Here is a 19,534-nt window from a genome sequence, read left to right on the forward strand (position 1 = left end):
TTCCTCAGAATAGTGTCTTTCCAAAAACAGTATTCTATAGAATAGTGTCTTTCCTTAGAAAATTGTCTTTCCAAAGACAGTATTCCTTAGAATAGTGCCTTTCCAAAGACAGCATTTCTTAGAATATTGTCTTGCCTTAGAATAGTGTCTTTCTAAAGACAGTATTCCTTAGAGTAGTACGTTTACAAAGACAGCATTCCTTAGAATAGTGCCTTTCCAAAGACAGTATTCCTTAGAATAGTGTCTTTCTTTAGAATAGTGTCTTTCTAAAGACAGTATTCCTTACAGTAGTACGTTTCCAAAGACAGCATTCCTTAGAATAGTGCCTTTCCAAAGACAGTATTCCTTAGAATAGTATCTTTCCAAAGACAGTATTCCTTAGAATAGTGCCTTTCCAAAGACAGTATTCCTTAGAATAGTGCCTTTCCAAAGACAGTGTCTTTCCAAATACGGTATTCCTTAGAATATTGTCTTGACTTGGAATAGTGTCTTTCCAAAGACAGTATTGCTTAGAGTAGTACCTTTCCAAAGACAGTATTCCTTAGAATAGTGCCTTTCCAAAGACAGTATTCCTTAGAGTAGTACGTTTACAAAGATAGCATTCCTTAGAATAGTGCCTTTCCAAAGACAGTATTCCTTAGAATAGTGTCTTTCTAAAGACAGTATTCCTTAGAGCAGTACGTTTCCAAAGATAGCATTCCTTAGAATAGTGCCTTTCCAAAGACAGTATTCCTTAGAATAGTGTCTTTCCTTAGAATAGTGTCTTTCTAAAGACAGTATTCCTTACAGTAGTACGATTCCAAAGACAGCATTCCTTAGAATAGTGCCTTTCCAAAGACAGTATTCCTTAGAATAGAGTTTTTCTAAAGACAGTATTCTATAAAATAGTGTCTTTCTAAAGACAGTATTCTATAAAATAGTGTCTTTCCAAAGACAGTATTCTATAAAATAGTGTCTTTCCAAAGACAGTATTCTATAGAATAGTGTCTTCCCAAAGACAGTATTCTATAGAATAGTGCCTTTCCAAAGACACTATTCTATAGAATAGTGCCTTTCCAAAGACACTATTCTATAGAATAGTGTCTTTCCAAAGACAGTATTCTATAGAATAGTGTTTTTCCAAAGACAGTATTCTATAGAATAGTGACTTTCCTTAGAAAAGTGCCATTCCAAAGACAGTATTCCTTAGAATAGTGCCTTTCCAAAGACAGTATTCCTTAGAATAGTGCCTTTCCAAAGACTGTATTCTTTAGAATAGTGTCTTTCCAAAGACTGTATTCTTTAGAATAGTGTCTTTCCAAAGACAGTATTCCTTACAATAGTGCCTTTCCAAAGACAGTATTCCTTTGAATAGTGGCTTTCCAAAGACAGTTTTCCTTTTAACAGTGTCTTTCTAAGACACTACTTGTCTTTTTCGAACAGCATTTCTTAGAATAGTGTCTCTCCAAAAACAGTCTTTCTTAGAATGGTGTTTTTCCAAGACAATATTTCTTACAATAGTGTCTTTCCAAGACAATATTCTTTAGGATAGTTAGTGTCTATCCAAAGATAGTATTCTTTAGGATAGTTAGTGTCTTTCGAAAGAATATATTCCATAAAATATTGTCTTTCCAAAGATAGTATTTCTTAGAATAGTGTCTTTCTAAAGACAGTATTCATTAGAATAGTGTCTTGTCTTAGAACAGTGTCTTTCTAAAGACAGTATTCCTTAGAATAGTGTCTTGCCAACGATAGTATTCCTTAGAATATTGTCTGTCCAAAGACAGTAGTCCTTTGAGTAGTGTCTTTTTAAGACACTATTTGGAATAATGTCTTTTTAGGACAGCATTTCTTAGAATGGCGTCTTTCCAAGAGAATATTCTTTGAACAGTGTCTTTACAACATAATATTCTTTAGAATAGTGTTTTTCTTAGTCTTTGTCTTTCTAAGACAAATTTGTTCTTATATGAAACATTTTCTCATATGGCAAAACTTCTTAATAATATGATGGGAAGTATGTCCTTTATCCTTAAATATTGTGTACGTATGTATGAAAGTTTTACAAAATGTTTTCTTACTTTTTTTTGTTTATAATTTTATAAATTCTCAAGAAATATTATTAAATCTTATTATTTTTTTAATAAAAGGGCAGGGGCAGGCATATTTTAAAATTCATAATTCAATTATCTACGCCATTAAGAATAAAACGTAATGCTCTTTTTGATTGAGCCTAAATAGTGAAACATTTAACGTTTTTTTTTTTGACAAAAAATATTAAACACAAATACAGCTTAATGTCACAACTAATTTGTCTTAACAAATTTAAGGCAAAATGCATTATGTACAGAAAATGTCACAAAGAAAACAGAAACTTTTAAATATAATTAGAAATTAAATATTAAAGGACATTTCTGGTAAAAAAAAACAATTTAATAGAAGAAAAAAATAAAATAAAGTAAATAGAATTTTAGAGTATTTAGAGTCTCTGTTAAAGGAAGTAAAGTAAATTTTATGTAATTCAAAATTGTCTCCAAACATCTTCCAATTTATTTCATAAATATTTGCTTTCAAATTATTTTATTTTGTAAGGAACTCCTGCTTCTTTGTCCCATTAACTAATACTTTCTCGCTCCATCATAAATATAAAAAATAATTTACCAAAGGAAGCCTTTTTCTTCTATTATAAATGTCGACTTGTTTTGAATAATTAATAACATTTGGCACAACAAAAACCAAAACGCGCGCAGGTAATTTTTTAAACAAAATGAGTAAATTTGTTTTGGTAATTTTGAAGAGTTTCTTATTTTACAGTTTCGTGTGTCCTTTTATTACAAGCACCCCTTCAACAACAGTTGTCGTAGCAGCAGCCGTTACAGCAGCCCAAGTATCCATTCATTCATTTTCGTCCAGCCTCTTGCGACCACCATCTCTTACCCCCACCTGCCATTTTTTCGTAAATGAAAAATGCACGAAAAGAAATCGTTAATGGCCACGCATACATAACGCGTTTTAAGATTTTATTTTACTTTTATTATTTTAAATACAACAAAGAAAAAATTATAGTCTAGTAGGTCCGATAATATAGTACCCTATAAATCAGTTACTAGAATATATTAGAGCAATAGTTTGTTGAATCGATATAATTATAAAGAGTTTTTTTTTATGTATGCTATGCTAACATCATAAATCGGTTTTCCGGAGAACTTAACAAATTGCAGGGCTTAAATATGGGACCTACGTTTTATAATGAAAACATTTTCTTAGCCTCTGAAGCACACTGATTGCTTACCGAAGCTTATGGTGAATGTGTTTCATCGGTTTCAACGTGGGAGAGATGGTTTGTGCGGTTTAGAAGTGGTGATTTTGACTCGGAAGACAAAGATCGCCCAGGCCAGCCAAAAAAGTATGAAAACCAAGAATTCCATGAAGATTGTTATAAAACTCAACAAAATCATTGGGAGCTACTCAAGCAGCAATTTCAAAACATTTTCGAGAAGCTGGATTCATCCAAATGAAAATTGGGTAACATAAGAATTGAAGCTGGGAGACCTTGATCGACGATTTTACATGTCCGAAATGATGCTTGAACGCCATAAAAGAAAATCATTATTTGCGATGAAAAATGGATCTATTACGATAACCCGAAGCGTAGGAGATCGTATGTGAAGCAGGGACAACCAGCCGAATCTCCACCGAAGCCAAATATCCATGGCGATAATGTAATGCTCTGCTGAAATCTGGCCAGACCATCACACGTTTGAAGCTATCATTGGCCGAAAAACGAACAGAACGCTCTCTCTGGGATACGCTTCACTTTGGAACAGAGTATTCGATATTGACTTGATCTATTCTTGACCTCAAAAGATGAGCACTTCTTTTTGACTTTGAATCTAGGTCCTGTCCAAATGAGAAAAAAATTTTGTGTTCGGTTTGTGAATTTTTGAAAAGCTGTTTAAAATGTGTAAAAATTGGTTTTCAATTGCTTTTGCAGATTTTTGATTTTCGGTCTGTGGGCGGAGTGGCGTGGCATTATCAAATTTTTACATTATACCGCTAATATCTATGGACCGATTTTGATGAAATTTTCAAGGAATCTTCAGAATTACCCAGCGGGTAACACTGTAAAGTTAGATTTTTCATATTCGGTCTGTGGGCGGAGAGGTGTGTAAAAATCGAATTTTTACATTATACCGTTAATGCCATTATATATAAAAACAGATGTGTATGTATATTCCATATGGACTCAAAAACGGCTGGACCGATTTTGATAACATTTTCACGGAATCTTCGGAAAAGCATAGCGGGTAACACTGTGAAGTCATATACATAAATACTTTTTTATTTCCAAAGTTCAAACAATGACAATTTTCCTTTTGTTGCTTAATATCATTCTAAAAATTAATGATTTGGTGTAAGCGAAAAAAGGAATACATTCCAACACATGTCCGGTAATATAGAAGTTCTTTTATATTATCAATCGATGATAAACAATTTTGTTTACTCTTGCAAATAGGTGCATGATTAAAAAATTTCCATATGAAATCTATTAAAAAAATAATATTTTGAATAACTCTCCGCATATCATTTTTAATAAAAAATAACGGTTTTATTCAAATAAAATTTGTTTTCGAAAGGGCATCTACGTCTAGAGTCGCAGAAACGGGAAGAGAACGAGAATAACGGCTTCAGAAAATGCGTCGCAGTGCATCTTCATCGAGTGCTGCAGAAACACCTCAAAAGCATATAGTTGTTCGCTCCCGAATGGCTCGATCAAGAGAAAGAATCGATTTAAAGTTGCCCGGATTTTATTACAATAAGTATGATGACTACAGGAATCACAAGGATGTACTAATTGGCGCAATGAACAAACATTACTTACATTTCAGAATTCTGAAGTTCCCTAAGGAATCCCCGGGAATGTGCTGTTCGAACGGTAAAGTTATTCTGCCACCAGTTATTGAGCCGTCTGAGCTGCTACTAAGTTACATTTCCGGCGCCAATCCTATTTCCAAACACTTCCTTCTAAATATCCAAAAGTACAACACATGCTTTCAAATGACGTCGGCTTCATGCCCACCTTTAAAGTTAAAGGCCAAATGTACCACAGATTTGGATCATTGCTCACGCTTCCCAATGACGATACGAAAAATTCCAATTGATTCCTCCACAAATGAGATTTCATTTCCTGACTTCTGCCAAATGCAAATGAATATTCAAGACGTTGTCGACAAAGTATTCCCAAGTCTTACAACGAACTACAACAATTCGGATTGTCTGTGGGAACATGCGATTTTGGCACCAACAAATTATGATATTAACAAGATCAATAAGCAAATACAATTGAAACTGCCTGGCAAAACAATAAAATACAAATAGATTGACACAGTAATGAACGAAGAAAACAGTCGTCGATTATCTTACTGAATTTTTGAATTCATTGGATCAGCGACTTTGTCCGAAGCTGTATATTAAAATAGAGATGTAATATAAAACAGATGTTTTCTAAGGGCCAGCAACGCGGACCGGGTTCAGCTAGTCTCTTATAACTTAGGAGATATTCGCATTTGAAAATTAAATTTTCAAAATTTTTACCCACCCTATTTCCCGATTTTCTCCATTTTTTTATGTCAAACAAAAAAAAGAATTTTTTAAAAATCGTGACGACTCCAAAGTTATATACATTTGAATTTAAATTTTTTTAAAAAATGCGATTTTTCGCTAGTTTTTGGGGAAAAAAGTACTTTTATCTTTTTAAGTTATCTAAAAAATTTTTAAAAAGGTGTATTAAGAATTTAAACTTTTTGGAAAGCTAACTTTACATTAAATATTTTAAATGAAAAAAAAAATAAAATTGTTGATACCGAGGGGACCAGGTCCATCCAAAAAACGGCTAAAAGTGGGCAAAAATTCTCAAATTGCATACTCGATATCAAAATATAATAAACCATTTAGATGGCTTAATGTGTTTTTAATTGTTTTGTAAAGGGTTTCGATAACCCCGCCCTTGGTATGGATATTACAACCAAAAAACTATTTTTGGGATTTTTCAACACTATTTTAGGAATTGCAGGATTCCTGATTACAAATTTCAAAATTTGTTTTCAGTTTTCTATTTTCAATGGCAAAATCTATATAACTGTAAATTTTTATTAAAAAATTTTCATAAATAAAAATTTAATTTCAATTGAAAAATTTGTATCTTTGCAAAAACTCAATAAAAAGCGATTTTTGCAAAATTTTTTAAAAAAGTATTCCATGAATTTTTTAATTGTCAAAAGCTATATATATTTTTGAAAAATAGACAAAATTCCCTATCCATTAATATATATCATGTCTACCTTATGTTTTTTATGTGGCAAACTAATTAGGGAAAACTTAACAACTCGTGGCGTTGTACACACATTCCAAACGATCAGTTTGCATTGCTGAAAAACTTTGGCTATCGCACTATTCTTGGATATGTTGCATGTTGGATTTTCATTGATTTGCGTATTCAATGGGAACTTGAGTTCTGAATGAGCAGTTCGACCGCCTTACAACAACGTAGCTGACATTCCTGATGAAGCAAGTGTACTATCATTCTGTGAGCGTATCGGTGCCAAAATCTACGCGATCAGTTCCATCTTTCACAACTTTCATAAGAGTGTCGCACTCATAGTTTTGTTATCAATTCATTGAGATAATAATCGAAAACAATGTTCGTATTTGAGGAAAGAATAGCATATCTGAGGGTGTATTCCCAATGAGTATCATTATCTAACAATCGCAAGCGTTGAAAAACCGGCGCCGGATAAACCAAGTCGTGAAATATTACAACATTATGACATGATAGGATACCTTGTGAATCCAGTAATATTTTTAGGACCGCAAAGGTATAGGATACCTTGTGAATCCACTAAATATGTGTAGGGTTCTTAAATATTTCCTAAGCACGATAATGGTCTTTGGCTGTTTAGAAGCCGGCTTTTGTTAAGACATTGACAACAAGAACAAGCAAGCACAACAAAAGTGGAGCTCTTTGCTTAAAATTATTTTAATGGCCACTTCGTTGTCTTTCATTTCTCTCTCTCCAAAAAAAAAACTGAATCCGTTTCTTTTTGTTGTTGTAACGAGTATTTTCTTCCTTTTTGTTAAGACTCTTTGTTAATTTTAAAATTCGTGAATTACGCACAATTTTTAAATGGGTGTTGGTACTTTTTTTTCCTTCGCTACAGTGAAGTGTTGTTGTACTTAGGACGAGTAGTAAGTAGTTGATGTTGTTGTTATTTTATTTGAATGCTACGTTTCGTTTAACACGGTTTCATTTTACATCCTCTTAAAGGAAGAAGAAGCCCTTCAAAAGGGGGTCGTTGGTCGCGTATTTTTGTTTCTTCCTTTTTTTCTTGAATTTCTAATGAAAAAAGGGCTTCTAATTCAGGTGTTTTAGTGGGGCTTTTCTTTACGTTCTGCTGTGTGTTTTTATTTTTGTTGTTGTTGTTGGTGGTAGCAATAACAAGAGCAACTACAATAATGAGTGAAAAATCCTTAAAAAGTATTCATTAAAAATTTTGTTTGTTTGTAGGAGTACAAGTGCGTTTTTTCGTTTCGTATGGACACCGGAGTGGGTGTAGAATTAATGTCCATTCAAGGCTTTTCTTCTTTTTTGTATTTTTTTGTTGCTTCTTTTGTACGAGTACTTTCCATTTTATACTTTTCATTTTTTACTTAACGCCTTTAAGTGTGTACGTTGTTGTTTTTTCTTTTCTTTTGTATATTTTATTTATTTCGGCCAAGAAAAATGACTATGCCTTAATGAATTTTCGCGTTTGAGTAATATGAGTTGAGGGACAGTGGAACAGGTACTTTTGAAATAAGGAAAAAAGAACAAAATTACAATTTATTTAAATTTTTTTTCAAATGAATTAAAATATATTAGAAAAAGGAAAAATACTGTAAGATATCAGGGTAATAATCCCTATTCCCACTTTCATCGCATTCTCATTTGTATTTTGGTATGTGTAATGACAACAAATTGGATAAATGAAAGGGAAAAACTGCTCTTGTCAACAGGCATCTGTCATTTAGTTTGTGTTTGACAGCTATTGATAGCAGACTACCACATGACTTGAGCTGAAATTAATAAATACTACGGGAACTCTGCACCATCAATTTCAATGGAAAAATAGTTACTTACTTAATTTTGTTGTGGCCGTACAAGCACGGATAATGTTTTGGATGCCCAATAGATGTCCAAAAACTTGAAAAAAAATCAAGATATGGTGTTGGCCAATCGGAGATGTGAAGTGCGAGAGATTTTCTTCTTATGCAAAGCATTGAGCTGGCACTAGGAATGTAGGTTATGCGAGGGATGAAAGAGGGAGTAGTGTTTGTGGACATTTGATTTGAACTATCCTATATTGAAAATGACAGGAAACACTTCAGCGGCAAGTTTGTTCCACATACGTATAGTACGACTAAGAACGAATTTTCCCTGGCCAATCGACCACAAAAGGATGTGTTTTTGATGAAAAACGTGTATTACGTAAAAATCTGAGGGGATCAGGAAAAAGTTCCCTAATTTCATCAGAACACACACCATTGTAGTACCGATAGAACAGTGAAACGCAGCGACAGTGCTCCAGCGAATCAATAGAGTTGAATACCCTACTGTCACCAATAATCACCTTCGCCATCTCCTGTACGCGGTCGAGAAACTCCAAAATAGACTTTGAAGCACCGGCTCATACATGGGAGTTGTATTCCATTTTCGGTCGGATATAGGTGGTGTAAATAGTGAGAAGATCAGATGGAGTAAAGTAATTCTTACACCGTTTCAGAGATCCGAGACACTTGAATGCTTCTTTTCACACTTTATTCTTTCTACACCGTTTCAGAAATCCGAGACACTTGATTGATTCTTTCGACACTTGAAAAATGTGTTAAGATCAGCGAACATTACATTGTATTCGCATGCCCAGAACAGCAAGAGCATCTGATTCCACAATATTTACACCACCCCATAAATACAGATGAAGCGACATGGTCTGTCATTCTTTTTTGTGCAACATTGAGTCTTGCTATCGTTGAAAGCGACCATATTCGCCCGGACCCCATTCAGAGATTGTTAGAAGGTCTCGATTAAGGGAATCATTCATGTTTTGCCTCATTGCCCCAATCTTGGTCTTAGTCTGTAGCTGAATGAATATGAATGGAAAATGTTGCTGTCATCTGCAAAAGAATAGATAAGGTTGGAAGTTTGACGTAGGAGGTCGTTTATAAAAATAAGGAATAGAGTAGGAGAAAGAACGAAACTTTGCAGTACCCCTGAATAAATATTGAACTCTTTTAATGAGATCCCATCTATAACAACTTGTATAGTGCGATATATGAGAAAGCTTGATATAAATCGAGAGAAGTTGGTATGGTATTCAGGCCGCCGTCCAAAACCTTCATCTCGTACAGCTCACTTGGGTCCAATAATCGTTACCTTTGTGATACCTGAAGAAGAAAGAAAGAAAAGAGAAATAGATGTTGAAGAAAAGCGAAATCTATAGATTGAGTTATAGCGAAATTTACAAGAGTATAGTGTATATAGAAATGAGAGTCGAAGGAGGACAGAGGTTAAGAATTCAGCTAACGCAGACCATCATGGGATAGTTGCTGGGTCCCTAAGAGGTACAATTTGCATTGCTTGCCCTGACGAAGGCGTCTATGCTCCGTAGTTCCTTCACAGATAACCTGGGGAGGGCACTAAAGGATCGCTCATCTAAAAGCCTGGCACGTAGATCACCCACTGCCGTGCAATTCTGGCGACTTCTGTAGAAGTTGTCAGAATGAGGATAGGAAGAGACCATCCTCTCTTCCTCTTCCTCATTCTGACAACTTATGTAGAAGTCGTTGTAAAGGTAACCCAAGTCTTGCGACGTGAGTACCGAATACTCGGTTATCATCGTCACCATGTTGCTGAGTCGTATTCGTTGTAGCCGTAGTAGATACGAATTGCGTTTACACTCCAACGCAGGCCATATCATTCTCGTGATGGCACAGGTGGATACATTACCCCACCTTGCTTGGGCAAGTTCGTAATATGAGTCATGTATCAGTTCCTTGCAACGGGATTCCACAAAGGAAGTCTATTTCGTCATCCGACATCAAGGCTCCTATTCCCGCCAAGTAATCAGCAATACAATTGCCCTCATTGTCCATGTGACCACTTACCCATGTGAGTACAACTGTCCGGCATTCCTGAACCATATTCCTACCTGGGATTTAATTGCGGATTTACTGTCAGTATATATACTGATATCTCTACCAGATACACTGTGGCTGCATCCATTTGGGAGTCTAAAGGATATTCTTATTCCGAATTCAGGAATATACTCCCCCCGCCTACTCTATCCCCCGTTATTGAACCATAATTTCATCGAGACTATCAGCAGGTTCCATACTGGATGGGATTGAGAAACCAAAATTCCTCAGGATGAAGGGGGAAAGAGAACTATTTCAAATCAAATTGAATATAGACAAATTTAAACAATTATTTTCTCTTAATATCAATATCCTTAGAAGTTTTAATTTAAAGCTTCTTAATTATTCCATTAAGAACTTAAAATGTGTACTTTTTTAAGTTGGTAAATATTTTATTTGGTTGTGATAACCGAAATTCTTCTTAATCAAATAATTCAATATAAATGACCATCCTTGAAGATGATATGGTGGAAGCTTTTCATTGTTACTGTGTTTACGTTTTAACCATAATTTTAGCGAGCGACACCCCACTGTATATTCCTTTAGTATCCCCAAAAATAACATTTCGCGAAAGTATTTTTTTTTTATTTTCATAAAAAAAATTGTTGAACATTTTTTTTTTCTCCTTCATTTTTTACTCATCTTACTAACCCAAAAATTATACAGGACTTTGGGTGGACAAAGTGGTACATGACTAAAAATACACAAAAGATGGTAGTAAAATATAAAAAATCATGAATTATACGTAGTCAAGGAACATTAGAAAACATTTTTCATAGAGTTTCTTCTTTTCTTTTAGAGGAGTTGGAGTAACTGAAAACAGGTCTATAGTACTTCATGTTTCGTTGCTGCTATCCTGAAGAGAAGATTTTTGTTGTATGATTTCTCTCGCCCTTAATGATAATGACGATTAAAGAGGTTCCAAGGTTTTAGGATGGATGTAGCTGGCTGTTTTGTTTTTTTACATAAATTCATGGATGATGGATTTGTTTTATGGATTTTTTATATGGCATAAACAATTTTTTGATTTTTATTAAAATTAAAATTTTTAATTAACCTGAAGTATACAGCCCACAGGGGGTTAGAAACTTTTTATTTTGGAAATAATTTGGTGGTTCGTAAACGATTGGAGACATCGTAGGTATTGAGCAATAAACTGATCCACATTCACATTTTCCATTTAGAATGAGGAACATCTGGCTATGAAGCAATTGAATCTAATTCAAACCAAAATTTTCAAAACCCTTTAGAGATTTCTTAAAAGATCTACTTTAATTTTCCTTAAAAATCGTTAAGACAAATAAGACAAATTTATATTTTTAACATTCGGCTTCTAGGAACACACTGTCCAACAAATTAATTTTGTTTATTAATTTTTGTTGCTTTAGAGCTTTTTCATCATTTAGGTAGAAATATGTTTCACTTTGAAATTTAATACTGTTTTTAACAGGAAGTCGGGGGTATGATGGAGTATAGCGCTAATTACACTGTCCCACAAATTGAGAGTTTTTGATTAGAACAGAATAGCGACCCTATAATTCTGCATGTTGCGTAGATCATTTTTGTAGAATAAACTTATAGTCCAGCTGGTCTGAATTTTTTTTTACAGTCGATCAAAGCTTTAATTTTTTGGTCGAAGGGACCAATATACTAACTGAAAAAAATGTTGTAAAATAATATCTAAGATAATTCTTATTGTCAGAGTTGTATTGTGGAATTTTATAGGGATCATTTTTGTTGAAGATCTTAACCCTCTAGCTCCTCTCTTTAGGGGTCAATTTGAGCCTTTTTTCGAGAAAATTAATAAAAGTCCTTTCAAAAAGAACATTTAAGGATTAAAATATTCTACGAAAATTTTTGCCGGAAAATTTCAGTGGGGGTCACCAAAGATACCAAAGATAGTTGTAAATAAATGCCTTTACGCTTAATTAGCGAAATTAAAAATCCACCTTTTGTCTCACACTTTTAAAAAAATCGTCAAAAATCTATTTATGATCCGAATGAGCTGGTATTTAAAATATAAATAGTCCTTGAGAAGATCTACCAAAATCATGCACAGATATGTAGGTTATCACTTTTAGGTCAAGAGTTATTTAGGTTTATTTATTTTTTAATTTTGCTCCATCTCTTTTTAGTTTTTTAGATATGTGGTTCGAAAAAAGCTTCAAATTGACCCCTAAAGAAAGGAGGTAGAGGGTTAAGATCTTCTACAAAAATAATCCTCATAAAATTCCACAATATAACTCTGACAATAAGAATTCTCTCAGACATTAACTTACAACATTTTTTTCATCTAGTATAAAGCTCTCTTCGATCAAAAAATGCAAACTTTGATCCACAGTAAAAAAAAATTCAGACCAGCTGGACTATAAGTTTATTTCACAAAAATGATCTACTACTCAACATGCCCTTTCGGAATTATATGGTCGCTATTCTGTTCTAATCAAAAAGTCTCAATTTGTTGGACAGTGTAATTAGCGCTATACTCCATCATACCCCCAACTTCCTATTAAAAACAGGATTAAATTCCAAAGTGAAACATATTTCTACCTAAATGATGAAAAAGCTCTAAAGCAACAAAAATTAAAAATTCCTTTAAAACATTTATCTAATGACCATAATGATTAATCAAAAAATATTTAAGTAACAGTTTTTGTATTACACTTCCTTCTCCATCTCTTCCTCCACCAACCACCATTTTTCAAGTCATTTACACACGTTTTTACCCCAACAATGTTTAAAAATAAAATACGAAAACTTTACCTTTGTCTAAAGCCCTTCCAACTCCTATTTATAAAAAACTTAAAAAAATAAGAAAAACAAAAAAATTAAAATGACAGTTTTTTGACAGAGTCCATACTTTTCCAAAGGCTCATTACTGATAATGTTTGCTTGCGAGCTGTGATTGCTGAGAAAGTGGGTTTGCATTTCCTCTTTCTTTCTTTTTTTTTGTTGGACATTTTAATATTCATCCCAAGTAAGGCTGGCCTTTAAAACAAGTCAGAGTAAAAGTTTTATTTTTGTTTTTCTTGGCCAGTAGGTCGCAACTGGCTTTGTTAGAGATTAAAAAGTTTTGGTTTTTTTTTCCGAACCCAAATGGAGTTAAAAGATAAGAACGACAAAACATTTTAATGATATTAAACAATAAGCTATTAAGTAGTGGCTGGGTCCCAGTAACTTCTACTTACTGGCAGCCACTCACTCACTTTCACTTTTTAAGTAATTCCTGGCAAACCTGCAAAAATACTTTAATGGATAAATGAAATTCTGTTAATGAGATAAAGGTAAAATTTTTAAACTTCTGTACACTTAGGCAGCAGAAAATTGTGTTGTTATACTTATGGTTCGGTTATTGTAATCAAGTTGTTTAGTTGTGGTTGCAAAATTTGTGCCAGGTATTTGGTTTTTCATTTGGATTAATTGCGGTTCTTTCTACAAAGCTAACCTTATATATGTTTTCCCATAGTTCCTAGGAGGAGCATAGGCCTTAACATAGTCTTTCCATTTTATGTTGTCTAAAGCTATGTGTTTAATGTCTCGCTATGTATAGCCTGCAACTAATGCTTCTATGACTTTCATTCGCCTCCAGTATTAGCCGGCCTACCACTTCACCGACTACCCTGAGGATTCCAATCCAGAGCTCTTCATACGCAGCGGTTGACAAAGGCTTACAAAGCCTGAAATTCATTGTTGGCTGCGTTCCATATCTCGCAGCCGTAAAGAACCAACGATTTTAAGCTGGCGTTAAATATTTAAATGTTGGTATTTCTTGTGATATATGATGTGGGCTCCTCTCTTCTTTGGTCCTCTAGTTTCTCCAAAAATAACAATTTTAAACCGTTTGGGGCATAGAATTCACCCCAATTGTATAGGCGAGGCCAGATGACCCGATACTGGTGAATTCTACGCCCCGAATGATTTAAAATTGTTATTTTCGGAGAACGAGAGAAGAGAACCAAAGAAGAGAGTTAACTTGGATGTTTCCCGTGGTGAGCGTACATTCCATGTTCCAATTCGTGATACATATTTCAGGCTGAAAACCGTTTTTCGGTTAGATTTCCTTTATTTTCGGTTGTATTTGTTTCAGTTTCGTTAATTGTTGGGTTTAAGGCGAGCGGGTTATTGGTCCACTGCGTCCGATTCTGGTGCCAGGGTTGCTGACTAAGCATCCAGGCATGCAAAGCTAACCTTATCTCCGTAAAATTTGTGGGAAAAAAAGAATCTATACAATTGGGAATTCTTACTGGACAAGAGTACTTAGAGTGAGCAAATACTTATCAAGTCAAAAAGTTATTAATCGAAACATATTGTAGAGTATTTCGACTATATTCGCCGACTGGCAGTGGTGTCTCAGAAAGGAATGAACTACGTTTGAAAGATTCCTTTAACATAGTTTCGTGGTTCTTTTAATCAATCATAGAATGAATACTATTGTGTCCTCTAAAATGGGTTCGTGTCCTTAGATTACGGTTTATTTGATATGTTTTAAATCATCTTTACTGACACTGTGATATTTTCCATGACTATGAATCAAGAGTACATTTGTAAAAACACGAATCAACAAATATTTCACCAAATATGATGGTGATAGGGTTTCGTTTAGATAGATTAGTCTTTCTTGAATAAATTTACATACATTTTTATTTCTTGTTCGAAACTCAGGCTTATTTTAAGATGCTGTTTTAATGGAACTAGGATTTTTCAACATTTCGCCATCAATAACTTATACTTATCTATTTCAGATTCTTGGAGTTAATTGCGAGTTAGCTCTAATAATTTCTTTCCATTCCTCTGGATGTGTTTATGTCGATACGAAAGTAATAACTTTGCATGTACTGTGGTAGATACATAGAATGTTCGCGATATGTTTTACCATGCGAATTCTATATACTACAGTTCAATTACGTTGTACTTCGGTATCGGTTTCGCAAACTTTCTTAGTCTCATTGATCGTTGAAAACTTATAGTTGTCTACACAGCGACTGAGTTGATCTATTATTCATACTTCCGAGTATCTTTATGGTGGACAGAAATGGCTAACTGATTCAGACACCGTAAATATTTTTACTTAAAAGATGATTACTGAGTTTCTCAGCCTTGAGCTGTGTCTAATCTTGGACCACCCCACAGGGTTCATGAAGTGCATTGTGTTGGAACTACACAGAGAAAACAGATTCGAGATAGCAACCGAATTTGTTTCCAATCGAATGATTCGGTTTATCCACAGAAAGTCAGTTGACAAAGAAGAATTTCGGTTAAAGCAACCAAGCTTTTGTTACCCCGTTTAAAATTTTGTAGCCACAACTGTAAAATTCGGTCACTAAGGTAGAATCATTCGATTGGCAACAAATTAGGTTGCTATAACGAATCTGTTTTCTCTGTGTAGGAAAATCTTTTATGGGAGGGTGAACAGAAGGGTTAGTGTTTGGTGACATTTGATTCGAATTCTCCTTCATGGAAAGTGACTGAAAAGACTTCTGCATAACGAATTTTTTCTGTAGTATATTTAAAGACGACGATGCTCCAGTAAATTAATATATATGAATAACCTCTCCTTCGTCCTTTTCTTTACTCGGTCGAGAAACTTCAAAATAGACTTTGAAGCAGGATCTCATACGTGAACGTTTTATTTTAGTTTCGGTCGGATATAGGTGGTGTAAATAGTAAAGTGATCAGATGGATTATATTATTTCTTACACCGTTTTAGAAATCCAAAGCATTATGAACAATGACATTGCTCAAATAATCACAAAAAGAATCTCCAATAGGATTACACCAGCATTAAAACAAGAACAGACGGGATTCAGACCACACAAATCCACTATCGACGATATAAACAGTCTCCCTGTTATCGTCGAGCAATCTGTGGAATGACGATCACCACTGAATATGTATACGCTCAAACATATTTCACTTATTAAGTGCATTTACCAGAATGCTAGCTGCCGAATTAAACACAGTAAAGTGTTAAGTAGAATATAGTCCAAGATACAATTCCACAAAGACTGCAAGGTAGTATGAACGATCTTGATTACGCAGATTACTCTTCTTAGATCTTGCACCAAATCTGAGAAACTTAACAACAAAAACAGATGCGGCTGGATTTAAAATAAATACTGCTAAAATCCTCCGAGTTAATGCGATGTCCCAGGAGTTATTTAAAATTATCAGTACTCAAAAATGGTGAAGGCATTGACAACCGTGTACAGGAAGCGCGATAAACTTTCGGACCTATTAGGAATTCGTCTTCACTTTCCCAGCGTACTAAGTTAACCATTTTTAAGGTTAACTCTCTTCATGATCCAGAACGTGGACGTTACCGTCGTCTATGACCCTGACAATGGTGAAGGCGAACCTTCATCATTATAAAGCAGCATCTGCTGCATTACTCCTGATAGTCAAGGATATCCTATATCTGGCTCCTCTCATGCCATATGGCGCACGATCAGGCCGATCTACCGCCCAAAAACATGGTGAGAAATATGCTGCATGCTGCCAATCACTCTCGGACTCCTGGGGCCATAGGGGCTGATGCCAATACTCAGAACATACTTTTGTAGTCGCATATAGGCAAGAGGTTCTTGATGTTACGCTTGTCAGTGCAAGCCACTCTTACATGATCTGATCATCGTTATTAAGTATTTTCGAGCACAAGGAAACCTGAAGGGGCTGCACACTTTTTGAGAACAAGGAAGACAATATGGGATGAGCATTGACGAATTATATCTGAGCTCATAAATGATATTGAGGATATTGTAAGAGCTGTGAATAAGCTTACGAGCTCCATAACTGAAGCTACTGCGAATACTTGCGCTACCTCTGTACGAAGAGGTAGTGGACGACCATTCTGGCGGTCACCAATCAACAGTCTATAGCCTCTGAAATATAAAAGGCGTAAATGGTGATGGATTGGACATACAGTGGGGAGCTCAAATGAGTACATGTTTCTATTTTCTGCACTTCTTATGGAATAAAAATAAAACTAATAAAGCAAATCCAAAAATGTTTTCTGTCATTTATTTTATGTTTAATATGTAACAAAATTAATTACAATTCAAAACAAAAAACATCCAGTTCTAAATAAAAAAAACAGACAAAACTAAAATAACTCGCATGTACTCAATTTTGCACCCCACAATAACTTTAGGGAAGAATTGCATTTTTTAAAAAAATTTTCAAAATCCTTTATTACGTAAATAAAATTTTACATGCATTGGCATATTTTCTATCAATTTTTCATTAACTTTTTTTGGAATACTCTCTCTCTCGTGCTTAATCCGCTGTTAAAGCTCGTACAAATTGGTAGGAGTTAATCGGTATTGTTTCAACCGCCAATTCTCGATTCACTAAAAATTCTCAATAGGATTGAACTCAGGACATTGAGCTGATAACTGCATTAATAAGAAATTTTTCTAGGAACACCATTCTTTACGATTTTTTACTTGTGCATTGGGTCACCATCCTATTGAAAAATTACTTCTTCTGCAGGATTTTCTCTTTTATATACAAAAACGTGATGATGAGACTAAAAAATCGGTATGGTGAGTCTGCAAAATACGCAGATGGTTTTCTTTACCCATTATTTCATTGATTCTTTGCATTGGTCCAAGGTGGCACCATATAAAGCAACCCCATATCATTACCGTGTTTTACTGTTTCCTTACTGTATCACCAATTTTGAAAAAATCGGCGAAATAATGAGTTAAGAAGACTATCTGCGTATATTGAAGACTAATCATACCGAATTTATAGACTTGCCATTCCGATTTTGTAAATAAGAGCGCCAATCATGTTCAAGAAGTTATTTTACAGCAGAATGGCGAATTAAAGCACTCATCAAAAACTTTGAAAAATGGTTTAGTGAGCAAAATTTCTACCGAAATAGTGTCCAGTTCGATATACTGACCTCAATACGTAATCATCTTTGTGTTTTTCACATTCATCTTTTGACTTTGTAGATTATAACGCTTATCCTGCAGAAGAAGTAATTTTTCAATAGAATGGTGACCCAATGCACACGTCAAAAATCGTAAAGAATGGTGTTCCTAGAAAAATTTCTTATTAATGCAGTTATCAGCTCAATGTCTTGAGTTCAATTCTATTGAGAATTTTTAGTGAATCGAGAATTGGCGGTTGAAACAATACCGATTAACTCCTACCAATTTGTACGAGCTTTAACAGCGGATTAAGCACGAGAGAGAGAGTATTCCAAAAAAAGTTAATGAAAAATTGATAGAAAATATGCCAATGCATGTAAAATTTTATTTACGTAATAAAGGATTTTGAAAATTTTTTTAAAAAATGCAATTCTTCCCTAAAGTTATTGTGGGGTGCAAAATTGAGTACATGCGAGTTATTTTAGTTTTGTCTGTTTTTTTATTTAGAACTGGATGTTTTTAGTTTTGAATTGTAATTAATTTTGTTACATATTAAACATAAAATAAATGACAGAAAACATTTTTGGATTTGCTTTATTAGTTTTATTTTTATTCCATAAGAAGTGCACAAAATAGAAACATGTACTCATTTGAGCTCCCCACTGTACATTGTGTTGGCTATGGAATGACATCACAAGAAATGCAATTGGGTGGAATCCACAAGGCAGCAGATGAAGGGGACGCCAAGCTTATACGTGGAGAAGGCAACCCGATGCAGAAATATGAAGAATGGGTAAGAATTAGAGCGAAGTTAGAGTCTTCGAGGCTTAGAGCCTCTTGGAGAGTATCATTTTTAACAAGAATTCGCCGTTTCGGAAATATATTTTTAATACATTTGTTTACAGTTTTCTCATTTCGGAAAGTAGTCACATTAAATCCTCCAAAAGTTTTCCAAATATTAATGTGTCATTGGCGCGCGAGTCTCCTTTCTCTATGGACACGCTTGTCATATACACAGATGGCTTTTATATTCCCCATCTTCAGAAGAGGGTGTGTTTCAGGCTACATGACCAATGTAGTGTATTTCAAGCAGAGATTTAAGCGATCAAAATGGCGGTACACTGGATGAAGTACTATAGGCTATTTGGTGTGAATATCCGAATCTGTACCGACAGTAAGCCTGCTATCAAATCCCTATCTGGCGTCTACTCGACATCCAGATTGGTACATGAATGCCGGGTATCTCTTAATGAGATGGCGAGACATTCTAACCTGGAGTTATTCTGGGTGCCTGGTCACTCTGATGTACCTGGCAATGCTATTGCGGATGAACTGGCTAAAAGAGGCTCACGTCTACAAATTGACGAGATCGATCACTTGGTCGGTTTGCCGCTATCTTGTTGTAAGTCAACCATACAGCGTAAATTATTTGAGTCTGCTCAGCTCAGATG

The sequence above is a fragment of the Calliphora vicina genome, chromosome 5 (assembly GCF_958450345.1).
Source record: "Calliphora vicina chromosome 5, idCalVici1.1, whole genome shotgun sequence".
In the NCBI taxonomy this organism is placed as follows: Eukaryota; Metazoa; Arthropoda; class Insecta; order Diptera; family Calliphoridae; genus Calliphora; species Calliphora vicina.